This window comes from Lepidochelys olivacea (genome assembly GCF_965140295.1).
Source record: "Lepidochelys olivacea isolate rLepOli2 genome assembly, chromosome: 1".
NCBI lineage: Eukaryota > Metazoa > Chordata > Testudines > Cheloniidae > Lepidochelys > Lepidochelys olivacea.
The window spans coordinates 202,391,723-202,410,243 of NC_140411.1; the positions used below are offsets into that span (position 1 = coordinate 202,391,723).

General features: G+C 44.3%; 1 protein-coding gene across 5 annotated transcripts in view; it reads left to right on the forward strand.

Moving 5' to 3' along the window:
* Positions 1 to 18,521, forward strand: part of GTPBP8 (GTP binding protein 8) — a 49,394-nt gene that overhangs the window by 5,392 nt on the left and 25,481 nt on the right. The gene's annotated exons all lie outside the window — the stretch shown is intronic.

Genomic DNA, 18,521 nt, shown 5'->3' on the forward strand with positions numbered 1-18,521 from the left:
GTGAATTTATCGTCCCCTTTGCATAAAATTCCAGGTTTTCATACTCTAACGAAGGAACCACACTGAAACTTTGGTTCTTTAGCACCCCGACGCTTGTCTGTGAAAGGCTTATATTTTGCTTGGCTCTGTTCAACTGTTTTTCTCACATCATCCTCAGTTGGGGCCTCAGGTCGTGCCTTTAACAATCCAGCAATGTTCAGTTTAGTATTCATCTGTTTCCCATGCAGTAACTCTGTGGGTGATCTTTGCATTTGTGGCATGTCATGTAGCCCGGTATGCTTGCAAGAAATCAGTAGTGAAGGTTATCCACAATCGCCCTTCCAATTTAGCCATTTGCAAACTCTTTCAAACTTCTGTTAAACCGTTTGATTTCCCCATTGGCTTCAGGGTAGGATAGGGATGACCTTCTGTGTAAAATGTTCCTCTTTGCTAGAAAAGTTTCAAACTCCAGGGAAGTAAATTGACTACCATTATCTGAAACCAGTTCTTTGGGGTTACCTTCCCTGCTAAAAACTGAAGAGAGGAACTTAATTACTCTAGCAGAAGAGATTTGCGATGTAAACGCTACCTCAGGCCATTTACTGAAATAGTCTATTAAGGTGATGGCATAATGACAGTCAGTTGGAGCAGTATCAAAGGGTCCTACAGTGTCAATCGCCACTTTTCCCCATGCAGATTCAGGAAGAGGAACAGGCTGTAATGGAGGGGTACATGTCACTGCTGTCTTATCATGCATTTGGCAAGTGACACAGTTTTATGAGTGCTTCAGTTTGAGAGTCCAACCCTGGCCACCAATACAGATCCCGTAATCATTGTTTCGTTCTGACAATTCCTTGATGAGTATCGTGTGCCAACTGTATGAGTTTTGATTGTAATTCTTCTGGCACAAGTAGCTGGTGTGTACCTCATAGCACACAGCCATCGAGCAATGAAAGTTCATACCGAAATCTAAAATAAGGCAGCAAAACTGGGTCAAGGGTTTTAGGGTTACAGGGCCATCTCTTTGTCAGAAATTCCCATAGTTTTTGTTGAACTGGACACGCTGAACAAGCAGCTTGAAATTGTTCTCTTGTAACTGCAGTAAGAGTGCTTGTAATAAGCGCAACTACTACATCCTCATCCTGTTGTGGACCATCAGGTGAAGGCAAAGGCAGGCGAGAAAGGCAATCAGTGACCACATTTTGGTTTCCAGGCTTTTATTCCAGTTCATAATTAAAAGAGAGTAGTCTTGCAGACCGTCGAGCAATACCATATCCTGCTCTTCCCAGTCCTTTTGTGGTGAGCAACGTCGTCAAAGGGTTGTGGTCTGTGCGCAACTTGAACATGCGGCCCCACAGGTAAGTTCTCCATTTTTCAGTAGCCCAGACACAAGCAAGTGCTTCTTTTTCGACTGCAGAATATTTTCTCTCAGCATTACTTAGTGTCCTTGAAGCAAATGCAACAGTCCTTTCTGTGTTGTCCTCATGAAGTTGTGTGAGGACAGCCCCAAATCCATAATCAGAAGCATCAGTAGTTACAATTGTGGGCAATGCAGGACTGAATAGTGCAAGTACTGGACTATGTACAATCAAGTCTTTCACCATTTTGAAACTAGCTTGTGCATCCGTTGTCCACATTAAGGTTGAACTTCCCCATAGTAATTCTCGTAATGATTCAATGACAGAAGCATAATTGGGAATGAATTTTGCATACCAGGTGGTAAGACCCAAGAAGGAACGTAAGGTTTGCAAATCTGTTGGAGGAGGAGCATTTGAAATTGCCAGGATATTAACCGGATCAGGTTTTAGTCCAGCCTGTGAAATTGTATGCCCCAGAAAGGAGAGTTCAGTTTGTCTAAATTTGCTTTTGGATCTATTGAGTTTGAGGCCTGCTTTGCTGATGCAGTTTAGTACAGACTGCAGATTGTTGTCATGCTCCTCTGAAGTATTTCCAAACACAATTAATATCATCCAAATAGCACTGAACTCCATGTTGATTCTTCAAAATCAATTACATCATTTTTTGGAAGGCACTTGGGGCTGATGCAAGACCGTATGGAACATGTTTAAAACGGAATAGTCCCTCGTGTAATAAATGCTGTGAGGTCTCTGCTATCTTCATGCAACATAACCTGGTGGTATGCGCTCTGCAAATCAAGAGTAGAAAACATCTTTGCTCCAAGGAATTCTGCAAATACTTCTGCTATGTGAGGAAGAGGATGGCTGTCAATCACAATACCTTTATTTGGCTCCCGTAAGTCCACTCAAAGGCAAATGCCTCCCCACTTCTTCTGCGTCAGTACTATAGGTAAAACCCATTCCGAGGAGTTAATCTCTTCAGTAATGTCCTCTTGAACAAGTTTTCTAAGTTCCTCTGAAACAGCTTCCCTGACTGAAAATGGTAAGCGCTGTAATTTCTGTCATACAGGCATCACATTATTCCGCATTTTAACTTCATGCAGAAACCCATAACCACAGCCGAGTTTCTCCTCAACCTAGTGTTGGGTCCCAGCTGAAACTGGTGTGTGTACCACAAGTGTGCTTTGCTGAGGAAGATCAATTCATCCATTAACTACCCTGAGATTTAAAACAGCCAATAAATCTCTGCCAAGGATAGGAGTGCCTTTGTGGACAACGTAGAACATTGTTACACAGCAATCACCAAAAGTAACTGTTGCTGGCAGGCAGCCATGTACTGAAATATGGTTTTTCAAATAACACACCAAGTGAAGTTTGGTTCAGTAAGAGGCACGTCTTTGAAGTAATGCAAATAGATGGAATCAGGTAGTATAGATACTGCAGAGCCAGTGTCCAACGTTAGCTGAATAGAGTGTGATTCGCCTGAGGGTATGGCGGAAACATTTACCGTGCCCTTTATTTGTTCTGGAATATGTGCAGTAGTGATTTTGTCCACACTCAGCACAGTAACATCTGGTATTGTAACAGCATGCACCTGTTGATTGAACTGGCTGCTGCGACATACTTTAGCAAAATGCCCAATCTTTTTGCAGTGATAGCACTGAGCTACTTTTGCCGGACATCCTGTGTAGCTTGCAAGGTGTTGTGGGGATCCACAGCGAAAGCAAGCTTTTACTGTATTTTGAATTTGCTGATTTGGTGGTTTTTCATTAGTTTTCCTCTTGTAATTGTTTGTCTGCAGCAAAAGTGAACTTTTCTGCAAAGGAGTCACAGCCTGGACTGTTCCTCCTGTATCCATGCTCATTATTTTGGCTTCAGCTGTAGCTGACTCAGTCTGGGTAGCAATGGTTGTTGCTTTTTCTAGTGTAAGTTGTGGTTCTAGAAGTAAACGTTCTCTTACACGTTCTCTAATCATCTCATCTGCCATATTCCCAAAGTCACAAGTTACAATCAGACTCCTCAGGGAAGCAATATACTGCATTATAGTGTTCCCTGGTTTCTGCTCACGCTGGCGAAATCTGTAGTGATTAGCTACTACACTCACTTTTGGCACAAAAAAGTTATTTAATGCAGTGAGTGGAGTCTCTCATTTATTGTCTGCAAGGGGAAAAATGTAAAATATATGCTGTCCTTCTGCTCTAAGGCAGTGGATTAGCAGAGCACACTTTCTTACTTCAGAAATCTCTGTAGCACTGATTGTAAGCAGATAAGTCTCAAACATATGGATTCAGGCAGTAAAAGCAAATGGAGGCTCACCTGGGCTTTGTAGAAGGGGTGCAAGTGGGTTCAGAGGCGGAAGATCCATCCTCGTCGCCAAAATGTTGTTGTAACCAGGCAAGGTACTAACAAACTTCAACAGGACTTTATTTTTTAAAGTAGAAACCTCTTTTCCAAGCTGCTGCTGCACCCTCAGTAGCTCTCCCTCAGTCTCTTCAACTCCTCCCCCCTCCTTCCAGTTTCCTGTCCTTTCAGACTCCCAACAGCCAGTGCTCCCAATTCTAATAATTACAAGCAACATCAAAACACCACAGACTTCTATTTTTTACTTAGCTTTGGACACAAGTTCTTTAGCCTTCCAAGCTTGGCAGCTGTCTCCCCCACCAATTTCTAGCCCATCTCCCTGGTTGAAAGATTTTTGTCTTTTTGCTAGGACAATGGCGCCATCTCTCTTCTTCCTCACTGACACTTCCAGGTCAAGTTCAGGGTTGGTTACTTCTCCCACAAGCCGACAGCATCTCACATGCAGAACTCTCTTGTCCCACAGAAGTGCTGGGGCTTCTAGCTGGCCATATGTATAACCCAAAATAATTAAAATCCAGAATGACAGCCAAAAGGGAGTAACAGTTGTCACTAAAAGCAGACTAAGCAGAGAGGCCGGCATGTGTTTTGTTAGGACCATGACTTTGGTATGTATTTTTTGTGGTTACATTAACACTTCTTGGCTAGCAGGATCAAGGTCTATAAAGTTGGGGACCTACTGATGGGAGGAGAGGTGGAGGCAGGCCAGGAAGTGGGTTCCAGGTATCAGATTTGCTTAGAGAAAAGAGCAGGGAACATGAGAACTGCCGTAACAGATCAGTCCACTGGTCCATCTAGTCCACCATCCTGACAGTGTCTGCTACTAACTGCTTTAGAGGAATGTGCAAGAAATCCCATAATGGACAATTATGGATTATCCTAGAGGCAGTTTCTTCCTAATCTTTGCCAGTTGAGGGGTAGTTTAGGCTTGAAAGTGTGACAGTTTATCCCACTTATAATTTTTTTTATCCTGCCCAATGTTATTGTGGATGTTCTCAGTACCCATAAAAAGGTCTAGTCCTGAGTCCTTGGCCACAATAATATCACGTGGCAATGAGTTCCATGGGTAAACTGTGTTATATGAACAAATATTTCTTCCTCTTAGTTTTAAATGTAATTTAATTGAATGCCCCTTGTTCTAGTAATATGAGAGAAGGTGAATAAAAACACTCAATGTACTTTAACTATACCATTTGTTATTTTGTATACACATGCCTCTATTATATTCCATCTTGCTCATCTCCTTTGAAGTAAACAGCCCCAGTCTTTCTTCACACGTCTCTAATCATTTTTGCCATCTGCCTCTGTCCCATTTCTAAATCTGCTGTATCCTCAGGGGACCAGAACTGAGCACAGTACTGCATAGGAGGACATACCATTGTTTTATAATATTTTCCATTCCATCCCTTATACTTTTGAACATTTTGTTTGCTTTTTAGACCTCCACAGTGCCTTGGAGAGGCCTCGGAGCTCAGAGACCAGCTAGAGGTTCACAGCAAGGGTGTTAGACCAGAGAGCTCAGAGGCAGTGAGTCTGCTGGGGTTTTGAACTATTTCTTTTCTTGTAAAAAGATTGCCCCATAAACAAAGGGCCTGGGAACCAAAACACAAAATTATTGAGGTGGGACTTATGTTTTCTCTTGATTCTGCACCCCAGAGAATGGAGATGCTTTTGTCTTTTCTCAACTAGAAACTGTTATCTGTTACACCAGAGGAGCTTAGGCTCTTTTACAGAGGAGGTGAAGAGAGCTGTACGTCTGGGAGGCCAGTGAGGAGGAGGGTGTAGAAGTCAAGGTGAGAGAGGATCAGGGCCTGGATAAGTTGAATGGAGGAGGACGGATGGACTTTGGAGATCGTGCAGAGGGGAAATTGAGAGGATTTATTGACAGCATGAATGTGGGGAAACAGGAAGGGTGGGAGTGGGGAGTTGATTGTGATGCTGAGACAATGCAGAGATGGGAGAAGTTGCCAGCTGGGCTAGGGAATGGGGAAGAAGAGGGAAAGGTCTGGCAGGAAATGGGAGGAGATTGGATTTCATGGTGTTGAACTTGAGCTGGTGGTGTGTGCATTATTCAAGAAGAGTCTGGACAAAGAGGGGTAGGGTAGGGTGCTGAGCTAGACCTGAGAGCCATCTCTACTAAAAGTAGTAACTGAAGCCAGGAGACTGCATGAGGTTACCTCTGGGTAGCAGCAGAGAGGAGAAAAGAAGAGGTCCAGTGACTGAGCCCTGAGAGTCACCAACAGAGAACAAAAGGGAGGAGGAAGAGCCCCCAGTGGAGATAGCAATGAAGCAGTTGGAGAGGGAGAAAGAACACCAGAGATGACCGTTTCTGAAGCCAAGGGAGGAAACAATCTCAGAGAGAGGGTAGTGATGATTTCCTCTGACAGCATCCCTTCAGACAACAGTACAGTCCTGACAGCAGTATAATCACATGCACCGAATAGTCCTGAGAGGCCTCAGAGGGCACACGTTCTGTGGGGTTGCGTGGTTTTACCATAGCACTACAGCAGAGTCAACACCAGGACCATTTATTTGAAATGGAATGCAGACTTGTCACGTTGCCAGTCTTAAGCCAGCTCTTGTCTGTTCTTGTAGCTGAAGTATGGGTTCTCCACTGTGGTTTTTAATGTGGGTTACTTTAGATCCACTGTCTGTTTATTATAGTATCATCAGACATTGCCTGAGAGATGCACAGTCTGTGATCAGCTCCGTTTGAAGTGGTTTTGCTCAGACTTAAGCCTTTCCTGACAACAGAACTTATAATAACTTGTTCAGTATACAGAGCAGCTGCAGGATTTGGGAAGATACGCTGTAACTATTGAAGTATAGATAGAAAATAAGTTTTTGGGAGTAAAATTACTACTTAATAGAGCCTTAATATTGACAGGTGGTTATTTTGTCAGATCCTCAGTTAGTGTAAACTGGCATAGTTCCATTGACTTCTGAGGATCTGGCCTATTGTGTCAACCACAGCATCCTAGAGTCCTAGGCCTTGAGACCCCAATGAGTGATGATGTCTCTAAGTAATCTGGACATAAATAGATACATGTGAAAAGTCTCATCAATCAAGAGAGCTGGTCTCTGCACTATTGATACTCTCACCTGACTGCATAGAACCCACACGACGTCCTGTCAACGAAATGACTTGTTCTGGCCTTTGGCAAGAAGGCTGCATTTACAGTCTAGTGCATTGTGAGCTACTCACCATGATACGTCTATTTAAAGAACCTTTAACTCCCCTACAGACACTAATAGAGTTGGAGCATCAAGCTTAATAGGAAATTTCCTATTTCTTGATGATTTGCACCAGAGACTTACAATTATTGATAGTTTTCCCCACCTTTGTTGATTTTACTAAATAACTTTTTTTTTCATTTTTAAACTCTTTTCCCCCCAAGTAAAAAAAATAGAGGAATTTTATGGATTTGTTGTGTGTGGTCATAAAAGTGAACAAGGAAACGCATTGGATAGAGACATTTTTTGCGTGGGCAGATGCTGTACAAACTTCTTCTACAACAATCCTGACCTGCAGCCCTACAGCTATTCTACTTCTGGGCTCCCCATACGGCTCTGCAAATGTTCCTGAATCTTGACCTGCAGCCCCCCTCCCGTTATTTCATCTCTGCACCTCACACAGCTGTGCCATTGCCCCTCAGTCCAGTCCTGCTGCCCCCCCTGCTATTCCAGTCCTAGTCCTTCAAAGAGTTCCACCAAAGCAGCTTGAATCTAACCTGCAAACCCACCTGAAATGTGACTGTGAAGGCAGCTAAAATAATGGAATCCAGCTTCAGCTGTTACGTGCAGCGCCCTGTAAAGGATGTCCTGCTGTGGTCGTTTCCTATCATTTCAGTCCCACAAAATAACAACAAACTCTGACCAACCTGCTCCCCTAACAGAGTGATAAAGTGAAACCCGGAGGAGAACGTCACAGAGTAAAGGGGTTGGGGCTGTTTCTGAAGCAGCTTCTTAGGTGCTCTGTGGTTACTTGGTTTTGTTTATTCCTGGAAACACCCACACACCTGAAAGTCCTGATGAGAATATGGTTTCTTTTGTGACTCCCCCCGGAGGGTAGGAGCGGCAGAGGCAGAGTGCAGCACCCTCACATATCAAAGGTGCTTTTATTTCATAACAAAACTAAAATGACTGAGCCCTGATTCGGTGCCTTTAGCTTCTTTTCTTTCCAGTTGAAGGAACAGAATTGTCCTGAGCTTGAATCTACAGGTTTAAATTCCTTCTTGTTGTCTGTATAGTATATACTCATAGATAGACTGAGAATTTCTGCCAGCATTTCAAGGCAGATTTAGAGGAGTGGGTTTATATGTAAATCTATTTGGAAACTCCTCCCCCGTCCTGCCCCCGGCTGCAGAATCTGAGCCAGTGTCTCTTATAATCCTTCTGCCTCCAGAATGAAATACCTGCTTTCTCGAACAAGAGAAAGAGATTTATAGGGGCAAATCTTCAGTGGATGTAAATTCTCATAGCTCCATTAAGTTAATTTTAAGGCCAGAAGGGACCATTATTATCCTCTAGTCCAGTGGTCCCCAAACTTTTTACCTCATGCCCCACCCCACCCCTTTTATCCCAGGCCCCACAGGGAGCTGGGAGTGAGGTCGCGGCTTCGGGAGGGGAGCACATGGACAGAGGTAAGGGGGCCAAGGCTGGGGCCACAGCTGGGGGTGGGAGTGGAGCATTGGCCAAGGCCAGTAGCCAGGTGGGGGTTGGCAGCTGGGGTCAGCAGCCAGAGCCAGGAGTGGAGCTGGGTGGCACTCCCTCCCAGCTCCCCGTGGGGTCTGGCCTGGGTCCCAGCGGCAACCCCCCGAATGTTCCTCCGCCCCCCTCTGGGGGGCGCACCCCACGGTTTCGGGACCTCTGCTCTAGTCTGACTTCCTGCACAGCACCGGCCACAGAACATCACCCAGTGATTCCTTCTTCTAGTCCAATAGCTCAGCTGTGAACTAGAGCATATCTTTTAGAAAGATGTTCAACCAGCACTACTGCAGGCTGGGCAAAGGGATCAGAGCACATTTGAAGAGGAGGGTGCCTGATGACTGAGTAGTGAAACCCCTTGAGGAGAGGAAAAGACCCGGAGAAGGCTGGATGAGTTGCTGAGATGGGGGCTTAGTGGGAGAAAGAAAGCAGGGTGCTATTTCCAGGAAATTCCCCTCCTGTCTTTGAGTCTCCAGCACACCTGGAGCCAACCTCTGTTCCATTGGTCCTGGGGAGAATTGTGCAGGAGGTTCACACCAGAACAAATGTATAACTCTGATTTCACATGAAGAGAAGGAAGAAGATGATCTCTCAGCTCTCTCTGAGATGTTTTAAGAAGTACAAACGCACTGCTGGATGGAATTATCTAGATTTCTTCAATTGACAGCTCCTGAGGCTAATTCCCTTTCAATGGAGATATGACATAACCATCTCCTTTGTGAGGACAAACCAACGTTTATTGTGCTATGAAATACAAAACACTACAGCATAGCATTTAGACAGGGAACTCTCAGGAACATTAACTGGGAATCAGATGGTTAAATTCCCATGAATTGCAAGGAAAGCATACAAGTATGGGACCAAATTCTGCACTGACCTGCATGCCAAGCAATTCCTATTGACTTCAGTGGCATTGCATAGAATATAAATCTGGTCTATGCTCTCTAATTTAAAACAACCAACAAAGAAAATGATAGAAATTCTGGGCCAGATTCATCACTGTGTAATTCAGGGGTGGCCAACCTTAGCCTGAGAAGGAGCCAGAATTTACCAATGTACATTGCCAAAGAGCCACAGTAATACGTCAGCAGCCCCCCATCAGTGCCTCCCACCCCCCCGCCGGCTCCCAGCACCACCCACAGCACCTCCCCTTCCCTCCCAATCAGTTGTTTCATGGCATGCAGGAGGCTCTGGGGGGGGGAGGAATGAGGGCACTGCAGGCTCAGGGGAGGCGGGAAGGGGTGGGGTGGGGGCAGGGCCTGTGGCAGAGCCAGGGGTTGAGCAGAGAGCGCCCCCCGGCACATTGGAAAGTTGGTGCCTGTAGCTCTAGCCCTGGAGTTGGTGCCGCATATTAACTTCTGAAGAGTCGCATGTGGCTCCGGAGCCACTGGTTGGCCACCCCTGGTGTAATTCAACTGAAGTCAATGGAATGATATTGTATGTAAGCATTTCAGGGCTCTCAAGACCTTGGGTTATCTTCCATAACATGTGCCGCACCTGCGTGTGACTACTTAAGGCTAGACTAGGTCTGAGACTTATCTGCCAAATTTCGTGGTTTATGTGGAGTTGAACTCCTCCTATTGAACTCCTCCTCCTATTGTGTATTTTTTCTTCCCTTTTTTCTCTGACTTTGGCCTTATGAGCAGCATTAAAGCTCAGAGAGGAGGAGGAGAAAAGTAGATGGGAATTTAATGGCATACAAGTCAGGGAATTCAGTTATTTTTCCTAAAACAACTGTGTGTCTCTGCCTCCTGGTAAAGCTGGAGCCATTGTGCTGTGTGAATGCATCCGATGAAGTGAGCCGTAGCTCACGAAAGCTTATGCTCAAATAAATTGGTTAGTCTCTAAGGTGCCACAAGTCCTCCTTTTCTTTTTGCGGATACAGAGTAACACGGCTGCTACTCTGAAACCTGTTACTTTTGCTGTGTGTGATCCGAAAAACCCTCCCAAGCTAAGAAGCATTGGACTAGGCCAGTGCTTGGATGGAAGAGACAGGTGCTGCGGGCAGTGGTATGGGACTCTTCTCTCCGGTTCAGTGATGAGCCAATACCACAGCAGAAGGTTGGATGTAAGACCAAGGTCCTGACCAAGTTTGTTTACTAAAGATCTCATGGAACTTTTTACAAGGGTAGGGGTGTTTCCCCTCGTGTCTTGATCAAATTTCTACACAGGTAATTACACTCCATCTCTTTATATCCCCTTACGGTTTCAATTCCACACATAGGAATTACCAGACTGGATCAGACCTGAGATCCATCTAGTCTAGTATCCTGTCCCTGACTGTCTAGATCCAGATACTTCAGAGGAAGGTGTATGAAACCTCTTAATCCCTAATAGTTAGAGGTGAGTTTAAGCCCTGACACATGAGGTTTAATATCTCTTCCAAGATGTATGTTTACACTACTATAATTCAGAATATTCTTGATATCCATTTAAATGTCCAGTCCTGTTTTGAATCTTGCTAAGATTTTGGCCTCTGACATAAAGTGGCAGTGGCTTCCACAGCCCAACTGTGCACTGAGTGAAAAAATATTTCCTTTAATTTGTTTTGAAGTTGCTACATTATAATGCCTTGTTCCCGGGTTATGAGGCAGGGAGAAGAGAAGCTCCAGGTAGTATTCACTTATTTCCCTAAACTTGCTTAGTTTTTAGCGGTAGGGTGGCTATTCACCCAGAGGCAGGTGGATGAAAGGAACCTTGTTTAGTCCATCAGTTTAAGTCTGTGCAAGGGGGGGACAGATGAGTTCTACAGAAATGCAGTAAAGACTGACTAGTACAACAGTGTAGCCTCCTGGTCCTAATTTTTGATTTGTACAAGTTGTTTAGACTTAAACCTTAATTTGTACATTGGGTCAAATTCTGCTCTATTACATCAGTGTAAATCCCCTGTAGTTAGTGTAATTACTCTGGGTTTACAGTAGCATAACTGTGAGCAGACTGCGCAGTATGGCTGAGATACTGTTGCTGTGGGAACCTTAATTGTGCATTTCCTGACTTGGACTGTCTGATTAAAATCTCACCTTTACTGTGACATTAGCATTTTTATTTGTTTGTTGGCATGCAGCATAAACTTATCAACTGAACAAATAGGAGCAGAAAACCAGCCAGGCTGCACAAAGCCTAGAGGAAGGATGTAACTGTGCGCTTCTGAAAAGAGCTAGTTTAGGTGATGCCGCATCTGCTTAGTGGGCCAAATCACTCAGTGGTGTAACTCCGTGGCCTTTGCTGAAGCTGCAAGCTAAAAGAATGACCCTTTATCTTTTATCTGCTGATCAAAGAGAAGTGAAAAAGGCTTATTAATTTAGGGAACCTATAAAAAGCATATGATGGATCCCCCCCCCCCCCCTTCCCCGGGTAGAGGTACTTCGCCTCTCACTGGTATCGTACAGTGAGTGGAAAAGCAAATGATGAGAGGCACACTCTCTAATGTCAGCAGAGCATAAAATGGTCTGAAAAAAGTGGGGCTGCTATCATAATCTGGGAGCAGTTGCTTTGGTAAAACAGTGCTTAACGGGCACCCCTCAGGGACCTAGCTTGATTTTTAATTTATTTATTTTTTGCTGTTCTGTGACCCCTTGCAACACTCCCCCCACCCCCCAAACACCCTTACGCACTGAATAACTGACACATACCACAGGCACTGGCAGGGAAAAGTTGGGGGGGAGGGTTTGCAGACATTCCTGCTGAGCCCTCCTTTTGAGGAACAACTTTTCAATTGCATTTCACCCTGTAATGGTCAGGTGAGAGTTGGGTGGGGGGTGGGAGGAGATTATTTGCAGAAGGGGTTAATCAGGAGAGAAACACCGCTCCTGTGCAGGTGTGTAGGGCTAGCAGGGGTTAACCCAAGCGGAAAGGAGGATTTCAGCATGAAACTTATACTCTTTTTCCCCTAAAACCCTTTGCTTTATTTGGCTGTGTGACTCTTACATTTTTGTTTTCTCTACAGTCACCTTTGAACCTTGAAGGGCTCTGCTGTATAAAGGGAAGGATGGTCATTTGTGTTCAGTTCAGAACACAAAGTCACTATGAAGGAAGGCACTGAGTTCTTTCATCATGGATACTTTACTTTTCTTCTCTCTTGTTCTTCTAAAATAAGTAATTCAGGCCATAAGTATCTGCTTGCACCTTGTGCATGGAGAAACATAACACATCAGGCTCCTGACTCTCTGGGGCTCTGCCGCTTGTGCTGGTGTTTGCACCAGTACAAAGTGGGTGTAAAAATGTTACTATTCTGTTTGTGGGAGCATTTCACACCTGCTTTGTATTAGCATAAATGACAGCACAAGCTACAGAGCGACAGAAAAACAGGCCCTAGATCCTTTTATGTTGCTCATTAGGACAGAGGCCTGGGGGGCATATTATGAAAGTAAAGTGAGATGCATAGTCTGTTAAAAATGTAGATGGAGATATGGTAAGAGGAGAGAAGCAGGCAGACCTGGAGCAGAAGGAAGTCAGTGGTGCAAAGCAAAGTGAGGGGGAGGGATTTGGAGGGGGAAGGCAAAGAAGGATGCATGGTGTGTAGGAAGAGGAAAGTCATTCCAGTCATAGGAGGAATGTTAAAAAAGGCATGAAAATAAGTAGGTGGAGGATACAAACAGCAACAAGGTGACAAGAGTGAGCAGAGGGCTGTGGCATTTTTTATACGAGTTCTCCTGCACGGGATTTGAATGTTTGAACTCCAACAGGCCCAAGTAACAATGCTGAATGACCAACTAAAGCAGTGGTTCTCAACCAAGGGTACACAAACTGCTGGGGGTACACAGACATCTTCCAAGGGGTATATCAACTCGTCTAGATATTTGCCTAGTTTTACAACAGGCTACAGAAAAAGCTTTAGCGAAGTCAGTACAAACTCAAATTTCATACAGACAATGACTTGTTTATACTGGTCTATATACTAGACACTGAAATGTACAATATTTTTAGTCCAGTTGATTTATTTTATAATTATATGTTAAAAATGAGGAAGTAAGCAATTTTTCAGTAACAATGTGCTATGACACTTTTGTATTTTTATGTCTGATTTTGTAAGCAAGTAGCTTTTAAGTGAGGTGAAACTTGGGCGTATACGAGACAAATCAGACTCCTGAAAGGGGCACAGGAGTCTGGAAAAGTTGAGAGCCACTGATCTAAAGAGCTCTGCAGAGCAGGTTTCTGAGTGGCTTTTGCATGTGATCCCAAAGGGCTAATCAATACTCCTGTAAAAACCAATAATAATAATTCTTGTATGGTGATCTATAGATCTCAAAGAACTTTACCAAAGGGGAAAACATCATTAATCCCCATTTTATAGATCAGGAAACCTGGCTTGTTCCTCCCCTTGGAATTCTTCTCAGGAGCTTCTTGATGAATCAGACTGGAGCACTCCTCTTCTGAGGTGGCTGGCATCACCAAATGGGGTCCAATTAGATTACCTTTAGGGAAGTGAAGAACCTCCCCATTCTGATAACTTCAGGCCCAGAAAGTCCATGGACCTAAACATTTACCTAGTCAGCAGTTCCATAGAAAGTTTGAAGACATCTGAGATTCTGGGTCAATGCACCGGCACACTCTCAACCCTTCTAAAAGGCCAACTCCATACAGGGGAACGCCAATCGTACATTCAGCCAGGCCCAGAGAGGGGCAGGTCCTGTTTAACAGACAGAAGCTTATAACATGCCCTTTCTATTTTAATTATATTTTAATGTCACTCAAAATAATTATATTAAAAGAACATTATTAAGGTTGCAAAGTCAAGCACTCAGACATTAGGAAAAGCCAGAATTAAGGTTGCCTGTATGGGGATGGCAAAAGGCATTTCCCTGACATAAAGGCCACACCCTTGCCAAATTTCAAGTCCCTGCTCTAAAGCATGGGGCACTATGGCTTCTCAGAGAGAAGGTTGACAGAATTTTTTTTAAAACATGCAAACAATGTAGCTGTATTCTCAGAAACAACTGAATTGTTTCGGCTGAAACTTTCCAAAAATGTTCAGCCTGAGGCAGTCATCCAGCATGGAAAATTTCAGCTCAAACTGTTAAAGTTTGGTAATGTTATAAGCAACTGAAAACAGGGTCCTATGACAGGAAACATCAGGCCACCTTAGTAATAGGTGATGCTACCAGCCCTGCCTACTCTGAACAGCTCAACTTCGAACAGCAATTTTTGACACTCAAAATCTGGCTGAAAGGTTAGACTTCAGCTCGGTCAGAGTGAAAACTTTTTTCCTCCTAAAATCATAAATGTGGGGTTCCATTTTATGTGTCTCAAATGTTGACCCCGTCCTCTGCCACCGGGAGACACCCTATGTAGAATCAGGCCTTGTGCTTCATAAAATTCCCCTGACCTCTTCTGTGACGAACATCACAGGCAAGAGAGGAAGGAAGGCCCAATGGTTAGGGTGCTAGCCTGGGAGTTAAGAGATCTGGGTTTATTTCTTTGCTCTGCCACAGACTTATGTGTGACCTTGAGCAGGTCACTTAGTCTCTCTGTGTGTCAGTTCTCCAACTGTTCTGTGAGAATAATAGCACTGCCCTACCTCACAGGGGTATTTGCCCAGTTTTAAGCCCTGTTTTTGTTAGATTTGTCCCTTGTCCGGAACCAATATAAAACCAGACATGGTTTTGACCAATATTTCATCGTAATGCAGTGCTCTGCCAGTGTGATCTCACATGCACCATCATGCCAGCCGGGACGGAGCTGCGTGCTCTGCAAAATGGCATCCTCCGTGCAGCAGACTTCATACACACCCTGCACGTGCATGCGAGGTTATGCCAGCCCGGGTGGAGCAGCACACTCTGCAACATGGCATCCATTCTGCAGCGTCACCTCCCACCGAGGGGATGCCCTGTATTATGGGGATGCCTCAGTGGCCATCCTAGGGGTACTGTGAGGATAAATACTTTACAGATTGTTGAAGCACTTAGATACTAGGGGAATGAGGTTATATAAGTACCTTATCTAGAAATCTAGATACATAGATTTCCGGTGACAGTAACCCTAAAGAAATCCTATATCTTAACAGGATGTGGGTGGATTATGCTATAATATTCTGCTGGACAGGTTCACCAAGTGACAAAGAATAAGAGTCTGTGGGCAAAGGTCTGCAGTCTCACATATAAAAGCACACACGGTGGAGAAAGGTTTGAAACTTACTGATCTCTACTCCTTTTTGGAAGGGGAAAGCTAGGGGCAATCTCAGGATTTTTTTTACAAGAAGCTTTTCTCATTACTTATTCATATTGTCCTAATATTGTTAACATATTACCTTGAAAAAAATCATGAAAAGAACGTTATTAAGGTTGCAAAGTCAAGCACTCAAAAGTTAGGAAAGGCCAGATTTACAATTCTGTGTGCAATCTGCCTTTGGCCCCCTTGCATGTATGCAGTAGGGTTGCCACCTCTGAGGTACAAAAAACCCCAGGACATCCAGGATTTTGAACCCATAAAACTGGCCCGCTGGCAGCATGTACTGAGCCCCCTTACAGATTTCCTGGGACAGCTACCTCAAAAAAGGGACAATCCTGGGAAATCCTGGACACGTGGCAGCACTAATATGTAAAATGATGCCATCTTTATTGACAGGATCACATACTGGTTTCTTCCACAGGACTCCTGCTTTATGAAGTGCTCAGGAAAATGATGCTTCTGAAATGGGTAGCTATTCAATATTCCTTTTTACCCTCCTCATTCAATGTGTGCTCCCATAAATTATTTACTGTTCACAATCTAAACCCTGCATTGAATACACTGAATTCTCTCCTGGGCTTTCTGTGAGGCACCCACTGTAGTATCTTAGTGCTTTACAACCACTAATAAATTCATTTTCACAACACCTGTGTAAGGTGAGGTGGTGTATGTGGTCCACACTTTATAGGCTAGAAATGAGGCATGGAGAGATAAAGGAAAAGAAGTGTCCACTAATTTTGGGTGGCCACATTGAGACCCTAGGGCCTGATTTTTCAGAGTACTTCACATTATGTAGCACTTTATATGTTCAGAGCTTAGCCCCCATTGGCTTCAGTCACAGCGGTGAGTGCTCAGCACTTCTGTGAATCAGACCCCAGGTCAGGCACGTCTTCTCCCCCGTTGCTTGTCTCCTGAATTCTAGTCAGATGTTTCTTCCTTCTCTTCTTCACTATCTGGCGCTACCAGGTTTGGGTGGAGGGGGTGCATTGGAAGTACACACAGGAGACGTAGTCTCTCTGCTTTTAGTTCTGGTGCCTGGTGACCTGGCAGCCTGGAGGAGCAAGTGCAGGAAAGTCCTGCTGAGCCCGGCAGTCCCTGGATGGAGCAGTTCAGTCACTTTGTAGGAGGTGCATGCACGCCTGGTTGGCAGGCAGGAGCTGTGAGGGGATGTGGAGCATGTCCAGTGCAGACAGACTGGTCAGAGAATTTAGCTGCCAAACTCTCACAAGCCTCTACTGAGTATGTGCAAACAGAGGTTTTTCAGAGACTTCTAATTCAGCCAAATTTGGGCAAATTTTCAAAGGGATAGTACATGGTGCATTCTTAATGCCATTCTAAACATTGCTAAATTTCAAGTTCCTACTTCAAAGCATGGAGGTGCTAGAGATTCTCAACAAAATGGTTGTGAGATTTTGTTAACATTGGAAAAACAAGGTATTGTCCCTTAATCTTGTCCTTGGAAATGGCTGTTTTGGCTGAAATTTCCCAAAAGAAATTCAGCCTGAGGCAGACACCTGGCATGGAAAAGTTCAGCCCAAAGAGTTAAAGTTTGGCAAAGTTCTAAACAACTGGGAAGTATAATGGGAAGAATCAGACAGCCTTAACTGTCAATGGCACTCCCAGCTCTGCCTACAAGAAAAATCATGAGACAGATTTATTCTTGCATGGGTGCAATTACTGTGTGGAGTAAGAAATCTTCACCTTTCAACTTGACGGATCTTGAGCTTCTTTCAAAGACCCTAGTTAGTGCTCTCTCCTGCGCTTCCTCTAGATACCCAACCAGTCAGGAAGAAAAGGAAGTCACAATTAGGAGACCAAACGGAATGAGGAGACAAGAAATAAGATAAGGTAGCTGGTTCAAATCCAAAGGTGGCTGGCAGAGAAGGGAAGTTACTACCAAAAGACAACTGTGAATATATGAGATGGCCATCAGTTCCTCGTGGATATGTAAGATCATAAGAACGGCCATCCTGGATCAGACCAAAGGTCCATCTAGCCCAGTATCCTGTCTTCCGACAGTGGCCAATGCCAGGTGCCCCAGAGGGAATGAACAGAACAGGTAATCATCAAGTGATCCATTCCTTGTCACCCATTCCCAGCTTCTGTCAAACAGAGGCAAGGGACACCATCCCTGCCCATCCTGGCTAATAGCCATTGATGGACCTATCCTCCATGAACCCTCCCCCCTAGTTCTTTTTTCAACTCTGTTATAGTCTTGACCTTCACAACATCCTCTGGCAAGGAGTTCCACAGGTTGACTGTGCATTGTGTTGTGTTTTGTTTGTTTTAAACCTGCTCCCTATTAAACTTGCTTTTGTTTGAATAAGTCTTGAAGTGTGAACTCCCCCTTTAACCTTAGAAATGATCCCTCCTAGGCACTCACACTGTTGGGTGAGGTGTATGTGTGTGTGTGGCAAAGTTTCACTTTGTGCTGTTTGTGCTGTACCTGTTCTTTGAACAAATAGAGGATTTCACTCTTTTGCTGTCAGTCCAGCACCTCTTATGTGCAGTAATTTCATTTAAATTGTGAATTAAGTAATCCAGGTGATTAAAAATATAAAGGAGGCCAGCCTGGTTTTCTGAGCCTGGGTTCACAATGTCTTTGCAAAAGGCAGCTATGTTATCATAAAGAATTAGCAGCCACCTTCTGTTTGTACTTTAAAATATTTATTCTTATCTCTGAGCAAAAGAGAAACCCTATTTTTACTTCTACAGTTCATTTATACCACAGGTCTGCTCTGATGGACTCAGATCATTCTGAAACCACACCGCACATAAGAACGGCCATAGTGGGTCAGAGCAATGGTCCATCTACTGCAGTATCCTGTCTTGTGACAGTGCTCAGTGCCTGATGCTTCAGAGGAAAGGAACAGAACAGGTTGATTATTGAGTGATCCATTCCCTGTTGTCCAGTCCCAACTTCTGGCAGTCAGAGGCCTAGGGACATCCAGA